Source organism: Gorilla gorilla, chromosome X (genome assembly GCF_029281585.2).
Source record: "Gorilla gorilla gorilla isolate KB3781 chromosome X, NHGRI_mGorGor1-v2.1_pri, whole genome shotgun sequence".
NCBI lineage: Eukaryota > Metazoa > Chordata > Mammalia > Primates > Hominidae > Gorilla > Gorilla gorilla.
The window spans coordinates 6769830-6795823 of NC_073247.2; positions in this window are offsets into that span (position 1 = coordinate 6769830).

The window sequence follows — 25994 nt, forward strand, 5'->3', positions numbered from 1 at the left end:
ATATAAATGTCTACACCGCCATCTGCATTAAGAAGGAGATATCTACACCGCTATCTGTACAAACATGGAAATATCTACATCGCTACCTGTATAAACATGGAAATATCAGCACCGCTATCGGTATGAACACGGAAATATCTCCACCGCTATCTGTATGAACATGGAAATATCTACATCGCTATCTGTATGAACATGGAAATATCTTCACTGCCATCTGTATGAACATGGAAATATCTGCACCGACATCTGTATGAACATATAAATATCTACACCGCCATCTGTATTAAGATGGAGATATCTAAACCGCTATCTGTATAAACTTGGAAATATCTACACCGCTATCTGTATAAACATGGAAATATCTACACCACTATCTGTATAAACATGGAAATGTCTACACCGCTACATGTATAAACATGGAAATATCAGCACCGCTATCTGTATGAACATGTAAATATCTTCACTGCTATCTCTATGAACATGGAATTATCTACACCGCTATCTGTATGAACATGGAAATATCTACACCGCTATCTGTATAAACATGGAAATATGTACACCGCTACCTGTATAAACATGGAAGTATCAGCACCGCTATCGGTATAAACATGGCAATATCTACACGGCTATCTGTATGAACATGGAAATACCTGCACCGCTATCTGTATGAACATGGAAATATCTTCACCGCCATCTCTATGAACATGGATATATCTACACAGCCATCTGGATGAACATGAAAATATCTACACCGCTATCTGTATGAACCAGGAAATATCTACACCGCTATCTGTATGAACACGGAAATACCTACTCCGCTATCTGTATGAACATGGAAATATCTACACCGCTATTTGTATGAACATGGAAATATCTACACTGCTATCTGTGTAAACATGTATACATCTTCACCGCTAACTGCATGAAAATGGAAATATCTACACAGCTATCCGCATATACATGGAAATATCTACAAAGCTATCTCTTTACACATGGAAATAACTACACTGCTATCTCTATAAACATGGAAATATCTACACCGCCATCTGTATGAACATGGAAATATCTGCACCGACATCTGTATGAACATATAAATATCTACACCGCCATCTGTATTAAGATGGAGATATCTACACCGCTATCTGTATAAACTTGGAAATATCTACACCGCTATCTGTATAAACATGGAAATATCTATGCCGCTTTCTGTATAAACAAGGAAATATCTACACTGCTACCTGTATAAACATGGAAATATCAGCACCGCTATCTGTAGGAACATGTAAATAGCTACACAGCCATCTGGATGAACATGGAAATATCTACACCGCTATCTGTATGAACATGGAAATATCTACACCGCTATCTGTATGAACATGGAAATATCTACACCGCTATCTGTATGAACATGGAAATATCTTCACAGCCATCTGGATGAACATGGATATATCTACACAGCCATCTGGATGAACATGGAAATATCTACACCGCTATCTGTATGAACATGGAAATATCTACACCGCTATCTGTATGAACATGGATATATCTACACAGCCATCTGGATGAACATGGAAATATCTACACAGACATCTGGATGAACATGGAAATATCTATACCGCTATTGGTATGAACATGGAAATATCAACACAGCCATCTGGATGAACATGAAAATATGTACACCGCTATATGTGTAAACATGGAAATATCTACACCGCTATCTGTATGAACATGGAAATAACTACACAGCCATCTGGATGAACATGAAAATATCTACACTGCTATCTGTGTAAACATGCATACATCTTTACCGCTATCTGTAAAAACATGGAAACATCTACACCGCTACCTGTATAAACATGGAAATATCTACACCGCTATCTCTATGAACATGGAAATATCCACACCGCTATCTGTATGAACATGGAAATAGGTACACCGCTATCTGTATGAACATGGAAATATCTACACCACTTTCTGTATGAACATGGAAATATCTACACCGCTATCTGTTTGAACAGGGAAGTATATACACCGCTATCTGCTTGAAAATGGAAATATCTACACAGCTATCTGCATATACATGGGAATATCTACACAGCCGTCTCTTTACACATGGAAATAACTACACCGCTATCTGTATGAACATGGAAATATCTACACCGCCATCTGTATGAACATGGAAATCTCTGCACCACCATCTGTATGAACATATAAATATCTACACCGCCATCTGTATTAAGATGGAGATATCTACACCGCTATCTGTATAAACTTGGAAATATCTACACAGCAATCTGTATAAACATGGAAATATCTACACCACTCTCTGTATAAACATGGAAATAACTACACCGCTACCTGTATAAACATGGAAATATCAGCACTGCTATCTGTATGAACATGGAAATATCTACACCGCTATCTCTATGAACATGGAAATATCTACACCGCTATCTGTATGAACATGGAAATAGCTACACCGCTATCTGTATGAACATGGAAATATCTACACCACTATCTGTATGAACTTGGAATTATCTACACCGCTATCTGTATGAACATGGATATATCTACACAGCCATCTGGATGAACATGGAAATATCTTCACCGCTATCTGTATGAACATGGAAATATCTACACCACTATCTGTATGAACATGGAAATATCTACACCGCTATGTGTTTGAACAGGGAAATATATACACCGCTATCTGCATGAAAATGGAAATATCTACACAGCTATCTGCATATACATGGAAATATCTATACAGCTATCCCTTTACACATGGAAATAACTACACCGCTATCTGTATGAACATGGAAATATCTACACCGCCATCTGTATGAACATGGAAATATCTACACCGCTATCTGTATAAACATGGAAATATCTACACTGCTACCTGTATAAACATGGAAATATCAGCACCGCTATCGGTATGAACACGGAAATATCTACACCGCTATCTGTATGAACATGGAAATATCTACACCGCTATCTGTATGAACATGGAAATATCTTCACTGCCATCTGTATGAACATGGATATATCTACACAGCCATCTGGATGAACATGGAAATATCTACACCGCTATCTGTATGAACATGGAAATATCTACACAGCCATCTGAATGAACATGAAAATATCTACACCGCTATATGTGTAAACATGCATACATCTTCACCGCTATCTGTATAAACATGGAAATATCTACACCGCTACCTGTATAAACATGGAAATATCTGCACCGCTATCTGTATGAACATGGAAATATCTGCACCGCTATCTCTATGAACATGGAAATATCCACACCGCTATCTGTATGAACATGGAAATAGCTACACCGCTATCTGTATGAACATGGAAATATCTACACCACTATCTGTATGAACATGGAAATATCTACACCGCTATCTGTTTGAACAGGGAAATATATACACCGCTATCTGCATGAAAATGGAAATATCTACACAGCTATCTGAATATACATGGGAATATCTACACAGCTATCTCTTTACACATGGAAATAACTACACTGCTATCTGTATGAACATGGAAATATCTACACCGCCATCTGTATGAACATGGAAATATCTGCACCGCCATCTGTATGAACATATAAATATCTACACCGCCATCTGCATTAAGAAGGAGATATCTACACTGATATCTGTATAAACATGGAAATATCTACACTGCTATCTGTATAAACATGGAAATATCTACACCGCTATCTGTACAAACATGGAAATATCTACATCGCTACCTGTATAAACATGGAAATATCAGCACCGCTATCAGTATGAACACGGAAATATCTCCACCGCTATCTGTATGAACATGGAAATATCTACATCGCTATCTGTATGAACATGGAAATATCTTCACTGCCATCTGTATGAACATGGATATATCTTCAATGCCATCTGGATGAACATGGAAATATCTACACCGCTATCTGCATGAACATGGAAACATCTACACTGCTATCCTTGTAAACATGCATACATCTTCACCGCTATCTGTATAAACATGGAAATATCTACACCGCTATCTGTATGAACATGGAAATAGCTACACCGCTATCTGTATGAACATGGAAATATCTACACCACTATCTGTATGAACATGGAATTATCTACACCGCTATCTGTATGAACATGGATATATCTACACAGCCATCTGGATGAACATGGAAATATCTACACAGCTATCTGTATGAACATGGAAATATCTACACCGCTATCTGTATGAACATGGAAATATCTTCACTGCCATGTGTATGAACATGGATATATCTACACAGACATCTGGATGAACATGGAAATATCTATACCGCTATTGGTATGAACATGGAAATATCAACACAGCCATCTGGATGAACATGAAAATATGTACACCGCTATATGTGTAAACATGCATACATCTTCACCGCTATCTGTATAAACATGGAAATATCTACACCGCTACCTGTATAAACATGAAAATATCAGCACCGCTATCTGTATGAACATGGAAATATCTACACCGCTATCTCTATGAACATGGAAATATCCACACCGCTATCTGTATGAACATGGAAATAGCTACACCGCTATCTGTATGAACATGGAAATACCTACACCGCTATCTGTATGAACATGGAAATAGCTACACCGCTATCTGTTTGAACAGGGAAATATATACACCGCTATCTGCGTGAAAATGGAAATATCTACACAGCTATCTGAATATACATGGGAAGATCTACACAGCTATCTCTTTACACATGGAAATAACTACACCGCTATCTGTATGAACATGGAAATATCTACACCGCCATCTGTATGAACATGGAAATATCTGCACCGCCATCTGTATGAACATATAAATATCTACACCGCAATCTGTATTAAGTAGGAGATATCTACACCGATATCTGTATAAACATGGAAATATCTACACTGCTATCTGTATAAACATGGAAATATCTACACCGCTATCTGTACAAACATGGAAATATCTACATCGCTACCTGTATAAACATGGAAATATCAGCACCGCTATCGGTATGAACACGGAAATATCTCCACCGCTATCTGTATGAACATGGAAATATCTACACCGCTATCTGTATGAACATGGAAATATCTTCACTGCCATCTGTATGAACATGGATATATTTACAATGCCATCTGGATGGACTTGGAAATATCTACACCGCTATCTGCATGAACTTGGAAACATCTACACTGCAATCCTTGTAAACATGCATACATCTTCAACGCTATCTGTATAAACATGGAAATATCTACACCGCTATCTGTATGAACATGGAAATATCTACACCGCTATCTGTTTGAACATGGAAATATCTACACCGCTATCTGCATGAAAATGGAAATACCTACACAGCTATCTGCATACACATGGAAATATCTACAAAGCTATCTCTTTACACATGGAAATAACTACACCACTATCTCTATAAACATGGAAATATCTACACCGCCATCTATATGAACATGGAAATATCAGCACCGCCATCTGTATGAACATATAAATATCTACACCTCCATCTGTATTAAGATGGAGATATCTACACCGCTATCTGTATAAACTTGGAAATATCTACACCGCTATCTGAATAAACATGGAAATATCTACATCAGTATCTGTATAAACATGGAAATATCTGCACAGCTACCTGTATAAACATGGAAATATCAGCACCGCTATCTGTATGAACATGTAAATATCTACACCGCTATCTCTATGAACATGGAAATATCTACACCGCTATCTGTATGAACATGGAAATAGCTACACCGCTATCTGTATGAACATGGAAATATCTACACCACTATCTGTATGAACATGGAAATATCTACACCTCTATCTGTATGAACATGGAAATTTCTACACCGCTATCTGTTTGAACAGGGAAATATATACACCGCTATCTGCATGAAAATGGAAATATCTACACAGCTATCTGCATATACATGGAAATATCTACACAGCTATCTCTTTACAGATGGAAATAACTACACCTCTATCTGTATGAACATGGAAATATCTACACCGCCATCTGTATGAACATGGAAATATCTGCACCGCCATCTGTATGAACATATAAATATCTACACCGCCATCTGTATTAAGAAGGAGATATCTACACCGCTATCTGTATAAACATGGAAATATCTACACTGCTATCTGTATAAACATGGAAATATCTACACCGCTATCTGTGTAAACATGGAAATATCTACACCGTTACATGTATAAACATGGAAATATCAGCACCGCTAACGGTATGAACACGGAAATATCTACGCCGCTATCTGTATGAACATGGAAATATCTATACCGCTATCTGTATGAACATGGAAATATGTTCACTGCCTTTTGTATGAACATGGATATATCTACACAGCCATCTGGATGAACATGGAAATATCTACACCGCTATCTGTGTAAACATGCATACATCTTCACCGCTATCTGTATAAACATGGAAATATCTACACCGCTATCTGTATGAACATGGAAATATCTACACCGCTATCTGTTTGAAGATGGAAATATCTACACCGCTATCCGCATGAAAATGGAAATATCTACACAGCTATCTGCATACACATGGAAATATCTACAAAGCTATCTCTTTACACATGGAAATAACTACACCGCTATCTCTATAAACATGGAAATATCTGCACCGCCTTCTGTATGAACATATAAATATCTACACCGCCATTTGTATTAAGATGGAGATATCTACACATCTATCTGTATAAACTTGGAAATATCTACACCGCTATCTGTATAAACATGGAAATATCTACACCACTATCTGTATCAACATGGAAATATCTACACCGCTACCTGTATAAACATGGAAATATCAGCACAGCTATCTGTATGAACATGGAAATATCTACACCGCTATCTGAATGAACATGGATATATCTACACAGCCATCTGGATTAACATGGAAATATCTACACTGCTATCTGTGTAGACATGCATACATCTTCACCGCTATCTGTATAAACGTGGAAATATCTACACCGCTATCTGTTTGAACATGGAAATATCTACAACGCCATCTGTATTAACATGGGAATATCTGCACCGCCATCTGTATGAACATATAAATATCTACACCGCCATCTGTAGGGACATGGATATATCTACACAGCCATCTGTATGAACATGGAAATATCTACACCGCTATCTGTATGAACATGGAAATATCTACACCGCTCTCTGTATGAACATGGAAATATCTTCACCGCCATCTGTATGAACATGGATATGTCTACACAGCCATCTGAATGAACATTTAAATATCTACACCGCCGTCTGTATTAAGATGGAGATATCTACACAACTATCTGCATAAACATGGAAATATCTACACCGCTATCTGTATAAACATGGAAATATCTACACCGCTATGTGTATAAACATGGAAATATCTACACTGCTATCTGCATAAACATGGAAATATCTACACCGCTACCTGTATAAACATGGAAGTATCAGCACCGCTATCAGTATGAACATGGAAGTTTCTACACCGCCATCTGTATGAACATGGAAATATCTTCACCGCTATATGAATGAACATGGAAATATCTACACTGCTATCTGTGTAAACATGCATACATCTTCACCGCTATCTGTATAAACATGGAAATATCTACACCGCTATCTGTATGAACATGGAAATATCTACACCGCTATCTGTTTGAACATGGAAATATCTACACCGCTATCTGCATGAAAATGGAAATATCTACACAACTATCTGCATATAAATGGAAATATCTACACAGCTATCTCTTTGCACATGGAAATAACTACACCGCTATCTCTATAAACATGGAAATATCTACACCGCCATCTGTATGAACATGGAAATATCTACACCGCCATCTGTATTAAGAAGGAGATATCTACACCGCTATCTGTATAAACATGGAAATATCTACACCGCTATCAGTATTAACATGGAAATATCTACACCGCTATCTGTATAAACACGGAAATATGTTCACCGCTACCTGTATAAACATGGAAGTATCAGCACCGCTATCGGTATGAACATGGCAATATCTACAAGGCTATCTGTAAGAACATGGAAATATCTACAACGCTATCTGTATGAACATGGAAATGTCTTCACCGCCATCTGTATGAACATGGATATATCTACACAGCCATCTGGATGAATATGGAAATATCTACACCGCTATCTGTATGAACATGGAAATATCTACACCGCTATCTGTATGAACATGGGAATATCTACACAGCCATCTGGATGAACATGGAAATATCTACACCGCTATCTGTATGAACATGGAAATACATACACCGCTATCTGTATGAACATGGAAATATCTACACCGCTATCTGTATGAACATGGAAATACATACACCGCTATCTGTATGAAGATGGAAATATCTACACTGCTATCTGTATTAACATGGAAATATCTACACCACTATCTGTATGAACATGGAAATATCTACACCGCTATCTGTATGAACATGGAAATAACTTCACCGCCATCTGTATGAACATGGATATATCTACACAGCCATCTGGATGAACGTGGAAATACCTACACCGCTATCTGTGTAAACATGCATACAACTTCACCGCTATCTGTATAAACATGGAAATATCTACACCGCTATCTTTATGAACATGGAAATATCTACACCGCTAACTGTTTGAACAGGGAAATATATACACAACTATCTGCTTAAAAATGGAAATATCTACACTGCTATGTGTATGAACATGGAAATACTTACACCGCTATCTGTATGAACATGGAAATATCTACACCGCTATCTGTATGAACATGGAAATATCTACACCGCTATCTGTATGAACATGGAAATACCTTCACCGCCATCTGTATGAACATGGATATATCTACACAGCCATCTGGATTAACATGGAAATATCTGCACCGCTATCTGTATGAATATGGAAATATCTACACCGCTATCTGCATGAACATGGATATATCTACACTGCCATCTGGATGAACATGGAAATATCTACACCGCTATCTGTGTAAACATGCATACATCTTCACCGCTATCTGTATAAACATGGAAATATCTACACCGCTATCTTTATGAACATAGAAATATCTACACCGCTAACTGTTTGAACAGGGAAATATATACACCGCTATCTGCATGAAAATGGAAATATCTACACAGCTATCTGCTTATACATGGAAATATCTACACAGCTATCTCTTTACACATGGAAAAAGATACACCGCTATCTGTATGAACATGGAAATATCTACACCGCCTTCTGTATGAACATGGAAATATCTGCACCGCCATCTGTATGAACATATAAATATCTACACCGCCATCTGTATTAAGATGGAGATATCTACACCGCTATCTGTATAAACTTGGAAATATCTACACAGCAATCTGTATAAACATGGAAATATCTACACCACTATCTGTATAAACATGGAAATATCTACACCGCTACCTGTATAAACATGGAAATATCAGCACCGCTATCTGTATGAACATGTAAATATCTAAACCGCTATCTCCATGAACATGGAAATATCTACACCGCTATCTGTATGAACATGGAAATAGCTACACCGCTATCTGTATGAAGATGGAAATATCTACACCACTATCTATATGAACATGGAAATATCTACACCGCTATCTGTATGAACATGGATATATCTACACAGCCATCTGGATGAACATGGAAATATCTACACCGCTATCTGTATGAACATGGAAATATCTACACCACTATCTGTTTGAACATGGAAATATCTACACCGCTATCTGTTTGAACAGGGAAATATATACCCCGCTATCTGCTTGAAAATGGAAATATCTACACAGCTATCTGCATATACATGGAAATATCTATACAGCTATCTCTTTACACATGGAAATAACTACACCGCTATCTGTATGAACATGGAAATATCTACACCGCCATCTGTATGAACATGGAAATATCTGCACCGCTATCTGTATAAACATGGAAATATCTACACTGCTATCTGTATAAACATGGAAATATCTACACCGCTATCTGTATAAACATGGAAATATCTACACCGCTACCTGTATAAACATGGAAATATCAGCACCGCTATCGCTATGAACACGGAAATATCTACACCGCTATCTGTATGAACATGGAAATATCTACACCGCTATCTGTATGAACATGGAAATATCTTCACTGCCATCTGTATGAACATGGATATATCTACACAGCCATCTGGATGAACATGGAAATATCTACACCGCTATCTGTATGAACATGGAAATATCTACACTGCTATCCTTGTAAACATGCATACATCTTCACCGCTATCTGTATAAACATGGAAATATCTACACCGCTATCTGTATGAACATGGAAATATCTAACCCGCTATCTGTATGAACATGGAAATATCTACACCGCTATCTGTATGAACATGGAAATATCTTCAACGCCATCTGTATGAAAATGGATATGTCTACACAGCCATCTGGATGAACATGGAAATATCCACACCGCTATCTGTATGAACATGGAAATATCTACACCGCTATCTGTGTAAACATGCATACATCTTCACCGCTATCTGTATAAACATGGAAATACCTACACCGCTCTCTGTATGATCATGGCAATATGTACACTGCTATCTATTTGAACATGGAAATATCTACACCACTATGTGCATGAAAATGGAAATATGTACACAGATATCTGCATATACATGGAAATATCTACACAGCTATCTCTTTACACATGGAAATATCTACACTGCTTTCTCTATAAACATGGAAATATCTACACCACTATCTGTATAAACATGGAAATAGCTACACAGCCATCTGTATGAACATGGAAATATCTTCACCGCCATCTGTATGAACATGGATATGTCTACACAGCCGTCTGGATGAACATGGAAATATCTACACCGCTATCTGTATGAACATGAAAATATCTACACCGCTATCTGTGTAAACATGCATACATCTTCCCCGCTATCTGTAAAAACATGGAAATATCCACAGCGCTCTCTGTATGAACATGGAAATATCTACACCGCTATGTTTGAAAATGGAAATATCTACACCACTATCTGCATGAAAATGGAAATATCTACAAAGCTATCTGCATATACATGCAAATATTTACACAGCTATCTCTTTGCACATGGAAATAACTACACCGCTATCTCTATAAACATGGAAATATCTACACCACCGTCTGTATGAACATGGACATATCTGCACTGCCATCTGTATGAACATATAAATATCTACACTGCCATCTGTATTAAGAAGTAGATATCTACACCGCTATCTGTATAAACATGGAAATATCTACACCGCTATCTGTATGAACATGGAAATATCTACACCGCTACCTGTATGAACACGGAAATATGTACACCGCTACCTGCATAAACGTGGAAGTATCAGCAGCGCTATCGGTATGAACATGGAAATATCTACACGGCTATCTGTATGAACATGGAAATATCTACACCGCTATCTGTATGAACATGGAAATATCTACACCACTATCTGTATGAACATGGAAATAGCTACACAGCCATCTGGAGGAACATGGAAATATCTACACCGCTATCTGTATGAACATGGAAATACATACACCGCTATCTGTATGAACATGGAAATATCTACACCGCTATCTGTATGAACATGGAAATATCTTCACCGCCGTCTGTATGAACATGGATATATCTACACAGCCATCTGGATTAACATGGAAATATCTGCACCGCTATCTGTATGAACATGGAAATATCTACACCGCTATCTGTATGAACATGGATATATCTACACAGCCATCTGGATGAACATGGAAATATCTACACCGCTATCTGTGTAAACATGCATACATCTTCACCGCTATCTGTATAAACATGGAAATATCTACACTGCTATCTTTATGAACATGGAAATATCTACTCCACTAACTGTTTGAACAGGGAAATATATACCCCGCTATCTGCATGAAAATGGAATTGTCTGCACAGCTATCTGCATATACATGGAAATATCTACACAGCTATCTCTTTACACATGGAAATAACTACACCGCTATCTGTATGAACATGGAAATATCTACTCCGCCATCTGTATGAACATGGATATATATGCACCGCCATCTGAATGAACTTATAAATATCTACACCGCCATCTGTATTAAGATGGAGATATCTACACCGCTATCTGTATAAACTTGGAAAAATCTACACCGCTATCTGTATAAGCATGGAAATATCTACACGGCTACCTGTATAATCATGGAAATATCAGAACCGCTATCTGTATGCACATATAAATTTCTACACCGCCATCTGTATTAAGATGGAGATATCTACACCGCTATCTGTATAAACTTGGAAAAATCTACACCGCTATCTGTATAAGCATGGAAGTATCTACACGGCTACCTGTATAAACATGGAAATATCAGAACCGCTATCTGTATGCACATATAAATATCTACACCGCCATCTGTATTAAGATGGAGATATCTTCACCGCTATCTGTATAAACCTGGAAATATCTACGCCGCTATCTGTATAAACATGGACATATCTACACCGCTATCTGTATAAACATGGAAATATCTACACTACTACCTGTATAAACATGGAAATATCAGCACCGCTATCTGCATGAACATAGAAATATCTACACCGCCATCTGTATGAACATGGAAAAATCTTCACCGCCATCTGTATGAACATGGATATATCTACACAGCCATCTGTATGAACATGGAAATACCTTCACAGCCATCTGTATGAACATGGATATTTCTACACAGCCGTCTGGACGAACATGGAAATATCTACACCGCTATCTGTATGAACATGGAAATATCTACACCGCAATCTGTGTAAACATGCATACAGCTTCACCGCTATCTGTATAAACATGGAAATATCCACACCGCTATCTGTATGAACATGGAAATATCTACACCGCTATCTGTTTGAACATGGAAATATCTACACCGCTATTTGCATGAAAATTTAAATATCTACACAGCTATCTGCATTTACATGGAAATATCAACACAGCAATCTCTTTGCACATGGAAATAACTACACCGCTATCTCTATAAACATGGAAATATCTACACCACCATCTGTATGAACATGGAAATATCTGCACCGCCATCTGTATGAACATATAAATATCTACACCGCCATCTGTATTAAGAAGGAGATATCTACACCGCTATCTGTATAAACATGGAAATATCTACACCGCTATCTGTATGAACATGGAAATATCTACACCGCTACCTATATAAACACGGAAATATGTACACCGCTACCTGTATAAACATGGAAGTATCAGCACAGCTATCGGTATGAACATGGCAATATCTACACGGCTATCTGTATGAACATGGAAATATCTACACCGCTATCTGTATGAACATGGAAATATCTACACCGCTACCTGTATGAACACGGAAATATGTACACCGCTACCTGCATAAACGTGGAAGTATCAGCAGCGCTATCGGTATGAACATGGAAATATCTACACGGCTATCTGTATGAACATGGAAATATCTACACCGCTATCTGTATGAACATGGAAATATCTTCACCACTATCTGTATGAACATGGAAATAGCTACACAGCCACCTGGAGGAACATGGAAATATCTACACCGCTATCTGTATGAACATAGAAATACACCGCTATCTGTATGAACATGGAAATATCTACACCGCTATCTGTATGAACATGGAAATATCTTCACCGCCGTCTGTATGAACATGGATATATCTACACAGCCATCTGGATTAACATGGAAATATCTGCACCGCTATCTGTATGAACATGGAAATATCTACACCGCTATCTGTATGAACATGGATATATCTACACAGCCATCTGGATGAACATGGAAATATCTACACCGCTATCTGTGTAAACATGCATACATCTTCACCGCTATCTGTATAAACATGGAAATATCTACACTGCTATCTTTATGAACATGGAAATATCTACTCCACTAACTGTTTGAACAGGGAAATATATACACCGCTATCTGCATGAAAATGGAATTGTCTGCACAGCTATCTGCATATACATGGAAATATCTACACAGCTATCTCTTTACACATGGAAATAACTACACCGCTATCTGTATGAACATGGAAATATCTACTCCGCCATCTGTATGAACATGGATATATATGCACCGCCATCTGAATGAACTTATAAATATCTACACCGCCATCTGTATTAAGATGGAGATATCTACACCGCTATCTGTATAAACTTGGAAAAATCTACACCGCTATCTGTATAAGCATGGAAATATCTACACGGCTACCTGTATAATCATGGAAATATCAGAACCGCTATCTGTATGCACATATAAATTTCTACACCGCCATCTGTATTAAGATGGAGATATCTACACCGCTATCTGTATAAACTTGGAAAAATCTACACCGCTATCTGTATAAGCATGGAAATATCTACACGGCTACCTGTATAAACATGGAAATATCAGAACCGCTATCTGTATGCACATATAAATATCTACACCGCCATCTGTATTAAGATGGAGATATCTTCACCGCTATCTGTATAAACCTGGAAATATCTACGCCGCTATCTGTATAAACATGGACATATCTACACCGCTATCTGTATAAACATGGAAATATCTACACCGCTACCTGTATAAACATGGAAATATCAGCACCGCTATCAGTATGAACATGGAAGTATCTACACCGCCATCTGTATGAACATGGAAATATCTTCACCGCCATCTGTATGAACATGGAAATATCTGCACCGCCATCTGTATGAACACATAAATATCTACACCGCCATCTGTATTAAGATGGAGATATCTACACCGCTATCTGTATAAACATGGAAATACCTACACCGCTATGTGTATAAACATGGAAATATCTACACCGCTATCTGTATAAACATGGAAATATCTACACTACTACCTGTATAAACATGGAAATATCAGCACCGCTATCTGCATGAACATAGAAATATCTACACCGCCATCTGTATGAACATGGAAAAATCTTCACCGCCATCTGTATGAACATGGATATATCTACACAGCCATCTGTATGAACATGGAAATACCTTCACAGCCATCTGTATGAACATGGATATTTCTACACAGCCGTCTGGACGAACATGGAAATATCTACACCGCTATCTGTATGAACATGGAAATATCTACACCGCAATCTGTGTAAACATGCATACAGCTTCACCGCTATCTGTATAAACATGGAAATAGCTACACAGCCATCTGGATGAACATGGAAATATCTACACCGCTATCTGAATGAACATGGATATATCTACACAGCAATCTGGATGAACATGGAAATATCTACACCGCTAAGTGTAGGAACATGGAAATATCTACACCGCCATCTGTATGAACATGGAAATATCTTCACCGCCATCTGTATGAACATGGATATATCTACACAGCCATCTGGATGAACATGGAAATATCTGCACCGCTATCTGTATGAACATGGAAATATCTACACCGCTATCTGTATGAACATGGATATATCTACACAGCCATCTGGATGAAAATGGAAATATCTACACCGCTATCTGTGTAAACATGCATTCATCTTCACCGCTATCTGTATAAACATGGAAATATCTACACTGCTATCTTTATGAACATGGAAAGATCTACACCGCTAACTGTTTGAACAGGGAAATATATACACCGCTATATGCATGAAAATGGAAATGTCTACACAGCTATCTGCATATACATGGAAATATCTACACAGCTATCTCTTTACACATGGAAATATCTACACCGCTATCTGTATGAACATGGAAATATCTACACCGCCATCTGTATGAACATGGAAATATCTGCACCGCCATCTGAATGAACATATAAATATCTACACCGCCATCTGTATTAAGATGGAGATATCTACACCGCTATCTGTATAAACATGGAAATATCTACACCGCTATGTGTATAAACATGGAAATATCTACAACGCTATCTGTATAAACATGGAAATATCTACACCGCTACCTGTATAAACATGGAAATATCAGCACCGCTATCAGTATGAACAAGGAAGTATCTACACCGCCATCTGTATGAACATGGAAATATCTTCACCTCTATCTGTATGAACATGGAAATATCTGCACTGCCATCTGTATGAACATATAAATATCTACACCGCCATCTGTATTAAGATGGAGATATCTACACCGCTTTCTGTATAAACTTGGAAATATCTACACCGCTATGTGTATAAACATGGAAATATCTACACCGCTATCTGTATAAACATGGAAATATCTACACTGCTACCTGTATAAACATGGAAATATCAGCCCCGCTATCTGTATGAACATGGAAATATCTACACCGCCATCTGCATGAACATGGAAAAATCTTCACCGCCATCTGTATGAACATGGATATATCTACACAGCCATCTGGATGAACATGGAAATATCTGCACCGCTATCTGTTTGAACATGGAAATATCTACACCGCTATCTGTATGAACATGGATATATCTACACAGCCATCTGGATGAAAATGGAAATATCTACACCGCTATCTGTGTAAACATGCATTCATCTTCACCGCTATCTGTATAAACATGGAAATATCTACACCGCTATCTTTATGAACATGGAAAGATCTACACCGCTAACTGTTTGAACAGGGAAATATATACACCGCTATATGCATGAAAATGGAAATGTCTACACAGCTATCTGCATATACATGGAAATATCTACACAGCTATCTCTTTACACATGGAAATAACTACACTGCAATCTCTATAAACATGGAAATATCTACACCGCCATCTGTATGAACATGGAAATATCTGCACCGCCATCTGTATGAACATATAAATATCTACACCGCCATCTGTATTAAGATGCAGATATCTACACCACTATCTGTATAAACACGGAAATATCTACACCGCTACCTGTAAAAACATGGAAATATCTACACCGCAATCTGTATACACATGGAAATATCTACACCGCCACCTGTATAAACATGGAAATATCAGCACCGCTATCTGTATGAACATGGAAATATCTACACCGCTATCTCTATGAACATGGAAATATCTACACCGATATCTGTAAGAACATGGAAATATCTCCACCGCCATCTGTATGAATATGGATATATCTACACAGCCATCTGGACGAAAATGGAAATATCAGCACCGCTGTCTGTATGAACATGGAAATATCTACACCGCTATCTCTATGAACATGGAAATATCCACACCGCTATCTGTATGAACATGGAAATAGCTACACCGCTATCTGTAAGAACATGGAAATATCTACACCACTATCTGTATGAACATGGAAATATCTACACCGGTATCTGTTTGAACAGGGAAGTATATACACCGCTATCTGCTTGAAAATGGAAATATCTACACAGCTATCTGCATATACATGGGAAAATCTACGCAGCTATCTCTTTACACATGGAAATAACTACACCGCTATCTGTATAAACATGGAAATATATACACTGCCATCTGTAAGAACATGGAAATATCTGCACCGCAATCTGTATGAACATATAAATATCTACACCGCCATCTGTATTAAGATGGAGATATCTACACCGCTATCTGTATAAACTTGGAAATATCTACACCGCTATCTGTATAAACATGGAAATATCTACACCACTATCTGTATAAACATGGAAATGTCTACACCGCTACATGTATAAACATGGAAATATCAGCACCGCTATCAGTATGAACATGTAAATATCTTCACTGCTATCTCTATGAACATGGAATTATCTACACCGCTATCTGTATGAACATGGAAATATCTACACCGCTATCTGTATAAACATGGAAATATGTACACCGCTACCTGTATAAACATGGAAGTATCAGCACCGCTATCGGTATAAACATGGCAATATCTACACGGCTATCTGTATGAACATGGAAATATCTGCACCGCTATCTGTATGAACATGGAAATATCTTCACCGCCATCTCTATGAACATGGATATATCTACACCGCCATCTGGATGAACATGAAAATATCTACACCGCTATCTGTATGAACATGGAAATATCTACTCAGCTATCTGTATGAACATGGAAATATCTACACCGCTATTTGTATGAACATAGAAATATCTACACCGCTATCTGTGTAAACATGTATACATCTTCACCGCTAACTGCATGAAAATGGAAATATCTACACAGCTATCCGCATATACATGGAAATATCTACAAAGCTATCTCTTTACACATGGAAATAACTACACTGCTATCTCTATAAACATGGAAATATCTACACCGCCATCTGTATGAACATGGAAATATCTGCACCGACATCTGTATGAACATATAAATATCTACACCGCCATCTGTATTAAGATGGAGATATCTACACCGCTATCTGTATAAACTTGGAAATATCTACACCGCTATCTGTATAAACATGGAAATATCTATGCCGCTTTCTGTATAAACAAGGAAATATCTACACTGCTACCTGTATAAACATGGAAATATCAGCACCACTATCTTTATGAACATGTAAATAGCTACACAGCCATCTGGATGAACATGGAAATATCTACACCGGTATCTCTATGAACATGGAAATATCTACACCGCTATCTGTATGAACATGGAAATATCTTCACCGCCATCTGTATGAACATGGATATATCTACACAGCCATCTGGATGAACATGGAAATATCTACACCGCTATCTGTATGAACATGGAAATAGCTACACTGCTATCTGCATATACATGGAAATATCTACACCGCTATCTGTATAAACATGGAAATATCTACACCGCTATCTGTATGAACATGGAAATATCTTCACCGCCATCTGTATGAACATGGAAATAACTACACAGCCATCTGGATGAACATGAAAATATCTACACTGCTATCTGTGTAAACATGCATACATCTTCACCGCTATCTGTATAAACATGGAAATATCTACACCGCTACCTGTATAAACATGGAAATATCTACACCGCTATCTCTATGAACATGGAAATATCCACACCGCTATCTGTATGAACATGGAAATAGGTACACCGCTATCTGTATGAACATGGAAATATCTACACCACTATCTGTATGAACATGGAATTATCTACACCGCTATCTGTTTGAACAGGGAAGTATATACACCGCTATCTGCTTGAAAATGGAAATATCTACACAGCTATCTGCATATACATGGGAATATCTACACAGCCGTCTCTTTACACATGGAAATAACTACACCGCTATCTGTATGAACATGGAAATATCTACACCGCCAACTGTATGAACATGGAAATATCTGCACCGCCATCTGTATGAACATATAAATATCTACACCGCCATCTGTATTAAGATGGAGATATCTACACCGCTATCTGTATAAACTTGGAAATATCTACACAGCAATCTGTATAAACATGGAAATATCTACACCACTATCTGTATGAACATGGAAATAACTACACCGCTACCTGTATAAACATGGAAATATCAGCACCGCTATCTGTATGAACATGGAAATATCTACACCGCTATCTCTATGAACATGGAAATATCTACACCGCTATCTGTATGAACATGGAAATAGCTACACCGCTATCTGTATGAACATGGAAATATCTACACCACTATCTGTATGAACATGGAAATATCTACACCGCTATCTGTATGAACATGGATATATCTACACAGCCATCTGGATGAACATGGAAATATCTTCACCGCTATCTGTGTGAACATGGAAATATCTACACCACTATCTGTATGAACATGGAAATATCTACACCGCTATGTGTTTGAACAGGGAAATATATACACCGCTATCTGCATGAAAATGGAAATATCTACACAGCTATCTGCATATACATGGAAATATCTATACAGCTATCTCTTTACACATGGAAATAACTACACCGCTATCTGTATGAACATGGAAATATCTACACCGCCATCTGTATGAACATGGAAATATCTACACCGCTATCTGTATAAACATGGAAATATCTACACCACTACCTGTATAAACATGGAAATATCAGCACCGCTATCGGTATGAACACGGAAATATCTACACCACTATCTGTATGAACATGGAAATATCTACACCGCTATCTGTATGAACATGGAAATACCTTCACTGCCATCTGTATGAACATGGATATATCTACACAGCCATCTGGATGAACATGGAAATATCTACACCGCTATCTGTATGAACATGGAAATATCTACACAGCCATCTGGATGAACATGAAAATATCTACACCGCTATATATGTAAACATGCATACATCTTCACCGCTATCTGTATAAACATGGAAATATCTACACCGCTACCTGTATAAACATGGAAATATCTGCACCGCTATCTGTATGAACATGGAAATATCTGCACCGCTATCTCTATGAACATGGAAATATCCACACCGCTATCAGTATGAACATGGAAATAGCTACACCGCTATCTGTATGAACATGGAAATATCTACACCACTATCTGTATGAACATGGAAATATCTACACCGCTATCTGTTTGAACAGGGAAATATATACACCGCTACCTGCATGAAAATGGAAATATCTACACAGCTATCTGAATATACATGGGAATATCTACACAGCTATCTCTTTACACATGGAAATAACTACACTGCTATCTGTATTAACATGGAAATATCTACACCGCCATCTGTATGAACATGGAAATATCTGCACCGCCATCTGTATGAACATATAAATATCTACACCGCCATCTGCATTAAGAAGGAGATATCTACACCGATATCTGTATAAACATGGAAATATCTACACTGCTATCTGTATAAACATGGAAATATCTACACCGCTATCTGTAAAAACATGGAAATATCTACATCGCTACCTGTATAAACATGGAAATATCAGCACCGCTATCGGTATGAACACGGAAATATCTCCACCGCTATCTGAATGAACATGGAAATATCTACATCGATATCTGTATGAACATGGAAATATCTTCACTGCCATCTGTATGAACATGGATATATCTACAATGCCATCTGGATGAACATGGAAATATCTACACCGCTATCTGCATGAACATGGAAACATCTACAATGCTATCCTTGTAAACATGCATACATCTTCACCGCTATCTGTATAAACATGGAAATATCTACACCGCTATCTGTATGAACATGGAAATAGCTACACCGCTATCTGTAAGAACATGGAAATATCTACACCACTATCTGTATGAACATGGAAATATCTACACCGGTATCTGTTTGAACAGGGAAGTATATACACCGCTATCTGCTTGAAAATGGAAATATCTACACAGCTATCTGCATATACATGGGAAAATCTACACAGCTATCTCTTTACACATTGAAATAACTACACCGCTATCTGTATGAACATGGAAATATATACACTGCCATCTGTATGAACATGGAAATATCTGCACCGCCATCTGTATGAACATATAAATATCTACACCGCCATCTGTATTAAGATGGAGATATCTACACCGCTATCTGTATAAACTTGGAAATATCTACACCGCTATCTGTATAAACATGGAAATATCTACACCACTATCTGTATAAACATGGAAATGTCTACACCGCTACATGTATAAACATGGAAATATCAGCACCGCTATCTGTATGAACATGTAAATATCTTCACTGCTATCTCTATGAACATGGAATTATCTACACCGCTATCTGTATGAACATGGAAATATCTACACCGCTATCTTTATATACATGGAAATATGTACACCGCTACCTGTATAAACATGGAAGTATCAGCACCGCTATCGGTATAAACATGGCAATATCTACACGGCTATCTGTATGAACATGGAAATATCTGCACCGCTATCTGTATGAACATGGAAATATCTTCACCGCCATCTCTATGAACATGGATATATCTACACAGCCATCTGGATGAACATGAAAATATCTACACCGCTATCTGTATGAACATGGAAATATCTACACCGCTATCTGTATGAACACGGAAATATCTACTCCGCTATCTGTATGAACATGGAAATATCTACACCGCTATTTGTATGAACATGGAAATATCTACACCGCTATCTGTGTAAACATGTATACAACCTCACCGCTAACTGCATGAAAATGGAAATATCTACACAGCTATCCGCATATACATGGAAATATCTACAAAGCTATCTCTTTACACATGGAAATAACTACACTGCTATCTCTATAAACATGGAAATATCTACACTGCCATCTGTATGAACATGGAAATATCTGCACCGACATCTGTATGAACATATAAATATCTACACCGCCATCTGTATTAAAATGGAGATATCTACACCGCTATCTGTATAAACTTGGAAATATCTACACCGCTATCTGTATAAACATGGAAATATCTGTGCCGCTTTCTGTATAAACAAGGAAATATCTACACTGCTACCTGTATAAACATGGAAATATCAGCACCGCTATCTGTATGAACAAGTAAATAGCTACACAGCCATCTGGATGAACATGGAAATATCTACACCGCTATCTGTATGAACATGGAAATATCTACACCGCTATCTGTATGAACATGGAAATATCTACACCGCTATCTGTATGAACGTGGAAATATCTACACCGCTATCTGTATGAACATGGAAATATCTACACCGCTATCTGTATGAACATGGAAATATCTTCACAGCCATCTGGATGAACATGGATATATCTACACAGCCATCTGGATGAACATGGAAATATCTACACCGCTATCTGTATGAACATGGAAATAGCTACACTGCTATCTGCATATACATGGAAATATCTACACCGCTATCTGTATAAACATGGAAATATCTACACCGCTATCTGTATGAACATGGAAATATCTTCACCGCCATCTGTATGAACATGGAAATAACTACACAGCCATCTGGATGAACATGAAAATATCTACACTGCTATCTGTGTAAACATGCATACATCTTCACCGCTATCTGTATAAACATGGAAATATCTACACCGCTACCTGTATAAACATGGAAATATCTACACCGCTATCGCTATGAACATGGAAATATCCACACCGCTATCTGTATGAACATGGAAATAGGTACACCGCTATCTGTATGAACATGGAAATATCTACACCACTATCTGTATGAACATGGAAATATCTACACCGCTATCTGTTTGAACAGGGAAGTATATACACCGCTATCTGCTTGAAAATGGAAATATCTACACAGCTATCTGCATATACATGGGAATATCTACACAGCCGTCTCTTTACACATGGAAATAACTACACCGCTATCTGTATGAACATGGAAATATCTACACCGCCATCTGTATGAACATGGAAATCTCTGCACCGCCATCTGTATGAACATATAAATATCTACACCGCCATCTGTATTAAGACGGAGATAGCTACACCGCTATCTGTATAAACTTGGAAATATCTACAGAGCAATCTGTATAAACATGGAAATATCTACACCACTATCTGTATAAACATGGAAATAACTACACCGCTACCTGTATAAACATTGAAATATCAGCACTGCTATCTGTATGAACATGGAAATATCTACACCGCTATCTCTATGAACATGGAGATATCTACACCGCTATCTGTATGAACATGGAAATAGCTACACCGCTATCTGTATGAACATGGAAATATCTACACCACTATCTGTATGAACATGGAATTATCTACACCGCTATCTGTATGAACATGGATATATCTACACAGCCATCTGGATGAACATGGAAATATCTTCACCGCTATCTGTATGAACATGGAAATATCTACACCACTATCTGTATGAACATGGAAATATCTACACCGCTATGTGTTTGAACAGGGAAATATATACACCGCTATCTGCATGAAAATGGAAATATCTACACAGCTATCTGCATATACATGGAAATATCTATACAGCTATCTCTTTGCACATGGAAATAACTACACCGCTATCTGTATGAACATGGAAATATCTACACCGCCATCTGTATGAACATGGAAATATCTACACCGCTATCTGTATAAACATGGAAATATCTACACCGCTACCTGTATAAACATGGAAATATCAGCACCGCTATCGGTATGAACACGGAAATATCTACACCGCTATCTGTATGAACATGGAAATATCTACACCGCTATCTGTATGAACATGGAAATATCTTCACTGCCATCTGTATGAACATGGATATATCTACAAAGCCATCTGGATGAACATGGAAATATCTACACCGCTATCTGTATGAACATGGAAATATCTACACAGCCATCTGGATGAACATGAAAATATCTACACCGCTATATGTGTAAACATGCATACATCTTCACCGCTATCTGTATAAACATGGAAATATCTACACCGCTACCTGTATAAACATGGAAATATCTGCACCGCTATCTGTATGAACATGGAAATATCTGCACCGCTATCTCTATGAACATGGAAATACCCACACCGCTATCTGTATGAACATGGAAATAGCTACACCGCTATCTGTATGAACATGGAAATATCTACACCACTATCTCTATAAACATGGAAATATCTACACCGCCATCTATATGAACATGGAAATATCAGCACCGCCATCTGTATGAACATATAAATATCTACACCGCCATCTGTATTAAGATGGAGATATCTACACCGCTATCTGTATAAACTTGGAAATATCTACACCGCTATCTGAAAAAACATGGAAATATCTACATCAGTATCTGTATAAACATGGAAATATCTACACAGCTACCTGTATAAACATGGAAATATCAGCGCCGCTATCTGTATGAACATGTAAATATCTACACCGCTATCTCTATGAACATGGAAATATCTACACCGCTATCTGTATGAACATGGAAATATCTACACCACTATCTGTATGAACATGGAAATATCTACACCTCTATCTGTATGAACATGGAAATATCTACACCGCTATCTGTTTGAACAGGGAAATATATACACCGCTATCTGCCTGAAAATGGAAATATCTACACAGCTATCTGCATATACATGGAAATATCTACACAGCTATCTCTTTACACATGGAAATAACTACACCGCTATCTGTATGAACATGGAAATATCTACACCGCCATCTGTATGAACATGGAAATATCTGCACCGCCATCTGTATGAACATATAAATATCTACACCGCCATCTGTATTAAGAAGGAGATATCTACACCGCTATCTGTATAAACATGGAAATATCTACACTGCTATCAGTATAAACATTGAAATATCTACACCGCTATCTGTGTAAACATGGAAATATCTACACCGTTACATGTATAAACATGGAAATATCAGCACCGCTATCGGTATGAACACGGAAATATCTACGCCGCTATCTGTATGAACATGGAAATATCTACACCGCTATCTGTATGAACATGGAAACATGTTCACTGCCTTTTGTATGAACATGGATATATCTACACAGCCATCTGGATGAACATGGAAATATCTACACCGCTATCTGTATGAACATGGAAATATCTACACTGCTATCCTTGTAAACATGCATACATCTTCACCGCTATCTGTATAAACATGGAAATATCTACACCGCTATCTGTATGAACATGGAAATATCTACACCGCTATCTGTTTGAAGATGGAAATATCTACACCGCTATCCGCATGAAAATGGAAATATCTACACAGCTATCTGCATACACATGGAAATATCTACAAAGCTATCTCTTTACACATGGAAATAACTACACCGCTATCTCTATAAACATGGAAATATCTACACCGCCATCTATATGAACATGGAAATATCTGCAC